Below are 7,256 nucleotides of genomic sequence, written 5' to 3' on the forward strand. Positions count from 1 at the left end.
CTTATAAGTCACTGATTTTAAGTCACCTGACTAATAAGTCAGGTGACTTATTGAAACCAAACAGGCCCTAAGTCACCAACTTATAAGTCGAAAAGTGAAAAAAGTGACTTATTTTGCCAAACAGACCCAACTTACCAACACGAATACAACATACCAACATGGTGGCAGAGGCCGAAATATTTAACCGAGGGGGGCAATGCCCCCACCCCCATGTTTGAGATGAACTTATTTTTATGGGAGGTCTTAGATGGGAATTTGAGTCCTTTTATATCTTTCCCGCATCCCGGGCTTCTCACCTCCACTGTTCCAGACCACATCGTTTCCACCTTCTTCCTTGGTTGTCAGTTGCATATTTCTTCAAGGGCCAGCAAGTTCTCAAAATCGGCAGGCTCCTACTGGCCACCATCGTCGTCGTTATGGTCGTCCTTTGGGCATTGTTCAAATTTATCACGTAGAGGGCAAAGCCACCAGGCGATGATGATGCCGCAACCTGGCATGAGGCGTCAGCCTTTCATGGTTGTTCCCACACCAAATTATTCAAATTTCCTTATTTCATGATAAATGTTTATTATTCATGCATTCAAATTAGCCAAATCATTGGGGTTGTTCTCACGCCAGGCTCAATAGGTTTGTCAATAGGCCTGCATCTGCGCCTTTGACTATTTGAATTCACGTGAAAGCATAAATAAATCCACGTTACCAAGTTAGCCTTCGACCAAACTCTGAGGGAAATCATATTAACCATTGGATCAACTTAATACTTGATAGTACAGTTGTATCCTGAAACCTCTCAATTTTTTATAGCACAGATACTTGAGAAAATGAATTACAGTACTAAAAACAGAACATGCTGATAAGAGCCATGACTAAAATGCAATATGGAATCCATAGACTCGACGGCATAATCCCAAGTTTAGAGTTACACCGATCTCATCCGGCCACTGATCTCATCCGGCGGTTGGTAGATCGCTACCAACCACACGGATCTCGAGGAGCAGCAGGAGCCGGCCTGCGAAGCTCGCTCTCGCCGTGGGCGAAGCGGCAGCCGTCGCCATAGGTGCAGGATCCTCTGGCGAAGTGCGCGCACAGCCTGGTCTTGACGCCGTTATATCGCCCTCCGCCGGGCACCGGGAGATGCTCCCAGACCATAGCGCTGGCGTGCCTGATCTGGTCGGTCGTGCCCTCCAGCTCCACGTTCTTCAAGCCGGCGTCCCGCTCGTGGTCGCGGATGCGCAGCCTGGCGCCGCTGGCCCGGGATATCTCCCTTATGGTCGCTCCGCCACGCCCGATGACGGCGCCCGAGGGACGCGTCCACGGTGATCCTGGCCATCGCCGGAGAGCCGAAACCCGCCGGAGCTGCCTTGCCGGGGTTGGGCGCCAGTGGAGGTGCGTGGCGACCAGCGGCCCCTTGCTCTATGTGTGGTGGCGCTGAGTTGTCCTGGGACAGATGCTCGGAAAGTTCCTTCTCGCCTTGCGAAGGAGCTTCACCGCCCAGGCTGTCCAGGTTTGCGACGGCCTGGTAGCCGCCCGGGAAGTCGTGGGTGAAGAGGCATTCCTCGCCAAAGCGGCAGCCTGCAGTACTGCACGATGGCAATATGAATATCACGCGGATGAGCTCTACTGAACCGGCCACTTAAAGCAACGGGACAAGAGCTTGTACGTGTTCACGCTGACATCACTTCTCATGAAATCTAGTTAATTCATTTTGTTAACCTATATACTCCTACTTCCATAGATACAAATAAGAATAAAGAATATAACATATTCCTTTTTCCAAGTCACTTGCTTCAAGCTCGAGTTCTTTGGATTAACAAAAAGAGTTGCAAAACATGTGTTATTTTTTCATACACAAAATGTCCTTCGCTCCGTCCACAGCCCAGGAATCTACGGCTATGTTAAACAAAAAAAATTACCTGAAGAATCGTGTGCATGGCCATGGCTTGGATTTACTCCCTACGCCCGTCTGGGATGACTCCGGCCCTGTTACACCAAATCAATCGATCAGTCATCATCAAGTGCACCAAGTCGATCAATACGACGTGGCAGAAACGAAGATGGATCTGTAGCCGGTTTCTGTGGGCTGGACTCCATATCCAATCGGCTCACCTCGGGCTCGCCGAGGCAAAACCCCGCGGCCAGCTCCGCATCGCAAACTCCTTTTTACCGGAGGCGGGATGTACCGGAGCCGCATCCACCCTTTACATGCTTTATGATCTGTGCATAAATAGGACCCATCCATATGTATAATCATGTATTGAGACATATGACCTTTTGTATATAGTCAAATCAATGTCAGACTAGTAGGGACCATGTCAGGGAGAAGCAGTACTTTCTGCAGTGGATTGCACGCATGCATGCAGCATATCCCCTCTCTCTCAAACAAATCCATGCATTTTATTTTTGGTTACATTTTTTGATGACCAATATTTTTTACAGCTTTGTACTATTATTTAAAATTTTCATATATTCAAATTCTTGAACATAAGATCTTTATAATCATACCAATCTTGAATATATTTAAACTAATTTAATTTTTACTATTTCAATCATATCAAAATATGAATTTCACTCATTTCAAATTACAATTTTCGAAATGATTGAAATCAGTCATTGAAATGATTGAAACACTTTTCCGAATATAGTTTTCTTTGTGAGTTTCATATTCTAGCTTGTGAAATTGTTTCTTCAATGGAGTAAATGTGATGTATTTTACTGAAACTAGTGAAATCTATCTTTTGTAATAAGTGTAATCAGCTTTTTGAAACAAGTGAAATATATTATTTCAATTGAGCGACTGTAGTGTGTTTTCTGAATGAGTGAAATGAGTTATTTGAAAAAAGTGAAATATATCTTTTTGGTGTGAAACGACTTTTTCATTGTGTGATACTGATATTTCTGCTGAGTGAAATATGTTTCAATATTTTTTTTCATAAATACGAAGTGAAATTAGTTTCTCATATATATTTTGTAATGAGTGAAATCAGTTTTCTGAAACTAGTGAAATGGGTGAAATCTATATTTTGTAAATGAGTGCAGTGTGTTTTCTGAAATGCATGAAATAAGTTATTTGAATAAAGTGAAATAAAACCAATTTTTGTTGTGAAACTAATTTTTCAGTGTTTGAAACTGATATTTTTTATGAGCGGAATATATTTCAATATATTTCTTAAATTTGCAATGAAATTAGTATTGCAAATGAGAGTAATGTGTTTTCTGAAATGTGTGAAATCTATTTTGAAACGAGTGAAATGATTTTTTAACTTCTATTAGCGAAACAGTCAAAAACACTTTTATGAAATAGCGGATCAATCTTATGTTTTATGAAAGCGATATTAAAAGATAATTAAAATATAAAATAAGAAATTAGTGAAATAGGATTATTTAAAATATGTGAAATTGGGTATTTCAAACACGTCTAAGTTGCAGTCAAACACGTCTAAATTGAATATATTAAACTTCTTTTTTACTACTATATCAAATATATCTATTTCTTTGTGAGTTTCATATTCCAGTTTGTGAAATTGAGCGAAACACTAGAAAAAACTTTTATGAAATAGTGAAACAATTTAGTGTTTTATGAAAGTGATTTCAGAGATAATTGAAACATATAAAATAAAAATATTTCAAAAATATCCAAAATTGATCTTGTTCTGTAGATCTTGTCATCACAAATTTAAATATACAAAAAGTTTCAATAATGTACATTTGGTTCAAAAGATATAAGTCATTGAAAATATGAGGATGGAAATAAAATGCATGTCATATGTATTCCGTGAGTGAATGAATGCATGCATGCATCATTGTCTCTACTCTAACTATCTCTCTTCTGTAAAAGCTGACAATATCTGACACTAGTACATGTATTGCTATGTGTAATCTGCTATCTGAAAATAAAGTATAAAACCTGCACTGATCTTGATGAAAACGACGAAGGATGGATCAAGCACTGGTACATCCCGGCTCCGGTAAAAAAACTTAGTCGAGCTCCGCATGCTCTTCCAGCCGGGCGGGCGCCCCGAGCCTCCGCGCGAGACGAGCAATCGCAACCCCTCGCCGCTCCCGACGCCCAGAGTGTCGCGGTGCTCGGGTCGTTGGACAGCAGGTGGAAGCCGGCGGGCAGCGCCTTGCAGGCCTCCGAGCCGCCGACGGCGAGCAGCAGCTCCCTCGAGTACGTGATCCTCTTCGCCCGCCCCTCCTCCTCCCTGGCATCCATCGGCCGGTCAGATTAATCAGATCAGTGTAAGGAAGGAACTAACCATGCGTGCCTCGATTGATTGCCCGCGCTGCCTGACGGTGGCGGCATGAACCAGCGCGCGTGCCTACCTGGGCATGGCGACGGGGGTAGGGATAGTGGCATCGTCACGAGGCACCCAGCCCATCTCGCCGGCACCGGAAGTTCAGTCTAAGAGCATGGTTAATAGTATAGCCAACTACTGGCTATAAGTCATTGCCATGTCATCTATAGCCCATTTTATAGCCAATATGTACAATAGTTGATTAGAAGAGTGTACTACTTTTTTATTATATGGTCCACCTTTCACTCTTACAAAGTGCCTAGGAGCACGTGCTAGAGCTGGCTCTTCACCAAAAGCCCGCTTACCTTCTCTCTCTTCTTCTCTTTTCTCCAACTAAGCAAAAATATACTAATTTATTTCTTATAGCCAGCTGACTCAGCTCTATTGTACTTGCTCTAAGGAGGCCAGTGGGCCTATGCAGGATTGGTTGGTGGCTTGGTGCGGTAATGGCTCAGCCGCTGCATGCACATTGAGCTTCTTCAACTCCCCAAGAGCTGCACGAGCACGCGGATCTTCTCCCCAGGCTTATTAATGTGTCTGCCGAGCACAAACGTTGAGGTTGCAGACCAAGGCCCAGTTTTTTTTGCTAGAATACGAGGGTTCTTCCAGAATCCGACCCCTACCCAGCTTCTCCCAGAATTTTTGAGCTTCATTTGTTTTACAATCCTATCTTATTAGACCCTAACTAGATAGGATTGTAGTAAAACAAAGGGAAACGCTTGTATCCGGTGGACCGGCTAAAAATTGCACCAGTCGCGCACGGGGGTCACACGTACGCATCTTCAGTGGTGGGGCCCATCCACCGCCGTCCCCTCATCTTATCTTCTCAGAGTCTCAAAGGACCACGTCCACTCCTCCCATCCCGTGACGCTCTCATCTCATCCGCTCCGTAGCTCTGCTCCACCTCATCTCGCATGCCGCCGCCGGGATTCTCTGCCACCGGCGACGCGATCCCGGCTGGCCATGACCACCACTCACCTTCTGTTTCTTCTATCTCTGCCATGGCTGCTCCACCAATCGCAGCCGCAGTGTCCAAGGGTGCTGGAAGCGGCACCGCAACTCCCAGCGGTGACCACGCCAACGTGTGTTGCAACCATGGTGGCAAAACGCTGGAATCATGACGGAGGATGCTAGAACCGGCGTCCACCGGTGCTGGAACCGGACGCGGCCTCTCGGCGCGGATGGTTTTCTGTTGAAACTTGCTACGTCTTTTGTTATTGCTGGAAACAACCTTTGTTTGCTACCACCGGGTTGCTTTTTTGCTGGAACTAGTATCCATTCTTGCTCTCTGTTTTCGTTGGAAACAACACATTTTTGCTACCGCCGTATTCGAGTTTTGCTGGAACCAACGCCTAATTTTGCTACAACCGGCTTTTTGAGTTTTGCTAGAACCAGCAACCACTCCCCGGCCATGTCCAAATGTGATATGGCCGGCGACCAACAGTGCTACAACCGACAACCATGCAAGCTACATCCGGTTAACATTTTTGCTACAATGGCGACGACGGGTGGCAGCGGCGAGTCTTTTTTGCTGGAACCGATATTGTTTTTTGCTACAACCGACCAACTTTTTTGCTGCTACTGGCAGTCCCGGGGAATAGTACATATCTTCGCAAGGGCGTCGCCGGAGGTGCTCTGGCCGACGATCGCCACCACCGGAAGCTGCGGCCGCTGCCCCTGGAGCAGCGACCGTCGCCACGAGGAGCCGCAACCAAGGGCACTTCATGCATGAAGCCTGCAAGCAACACAGGAGACGACAGGCAGCGAGGGAGGTGACCGGCGACGAGCAGCAGCGCCCGACAGAGAGCAGCGTGCCCGGCGGCGAGGTGGTAACCGGCCAGACACCCAAGCATTGCTTCGAGGACGGGCGTGTCGCTCGTCCATGGCGGCGCGATGGGGATTTGTTTTCTTTAGAGAAGAAGAATGCGTAGGGGTAGATGAAGGGAGATCATGTGGCCCAAAAGGCTTCAATCGTACGTCTGGGATGCGACCTGCCGAAAGTTTAGGCCGGTGCACCGACGCGGATAAGTTCCCTAAAACAAATGAGGCTCAAAGATTCTGGGAGAAACTGGGTAGGGGTTGGATTCTGGGAGAATCCCAAGATTCTGGCAAAAGAACTGGGCCCAAGTGTCGAGGGAAATCATATACTGCTAGGAATTGTTGGTCAGTGTCGTGACTATATGCAACTTAAATCATGTCTAGTTCAAATTTCAACCAAAAAGTTGAGAGGCCAATTTGGGGTGACAAGGCAAGGAAAATATGATGTATCATACTTCAGTAGAGGCCTGTAACGTGCCTTGCTCGTGGCGGATCTGGGTGGCGAAGGGAAGGGAGGAAGAAGATGGGGATCTATTGCTTAGAAGGGAAGGAAGGAGTTCTGGAGATCAGCTCCGATACAAGTCGAGTACAAAATGCATACCCACTCCCACACACACGCTAGACTATATGTAGCGGCCGCCAGTTGGCATCCGTATCCAATCGCTGCGCATGTCCTCGTCACGCCTTGTCCACCTGGTTGTCGACTAGGTCAATGGTTGCTTGACTTGGGCCGGCCTGGCTCCGGGGCCCATCGTCAGGTGGCTCCAGGGTGGCCTTGACATTCTCCCCCCCCTTGGGAAACGGCTTGCCCCCAAGCCGTGAAGAAAGGAAAACATTGGCGCAGTTGCCTTGGATCTTCCCAGGTGGTCAAGGAAATGGGCAACCCGGACCAGTGCACACAAACCTTCTAGATAGCCCCAATGTTCGTCTTGACCGAGCGCTCTCCGATGATCGCCACTGGTTCATTATCCATACCAAGGATCTCAGTGTTCGGGGGTAATTCTTGTTCGACTAAGGCGTCGCTGCCAATCGCTTTCTTCAGCTGCGACACGTGCACCACCGGATGGATCTTGCTCCCTGCTGGCAAGTGAAGTTTGTAAGATACCTTGCCAACTCTAGCCACAATCTTGTATGGTCCATAGT

General features: G+C 46.6%; 1 pseudogene; it reads right to left on the reverse strand.

Moving 5' to 3' along the window:
* Positions 1-786: 786 nt before the first annotated feature.
* Positions 787-4,213, reverse strand: LOC123139129 (zinc finger CCCH domain-containing protein 14-like; annotated as a pseudogene).
* Positions 4,214-7,256: the final 3,043 nt, after the last annotated feature.

The sequence above is a fragment of the Triticum aestivum genome, chromosome 6B (assembly GCF_018294505.1).
Source record: "Triticum aestivum cultivar Chinese Spring chromosome 6B, IWGSC CS RefSeq v2.1, whole genome shotgun sequence".
Classification (NCBI taxonomy): Eukaryota; Viridiplantae; Streptophyta; class Magnoliopsida; order Poales; family Poaceae; genus Triticum; species Triticum aestivum.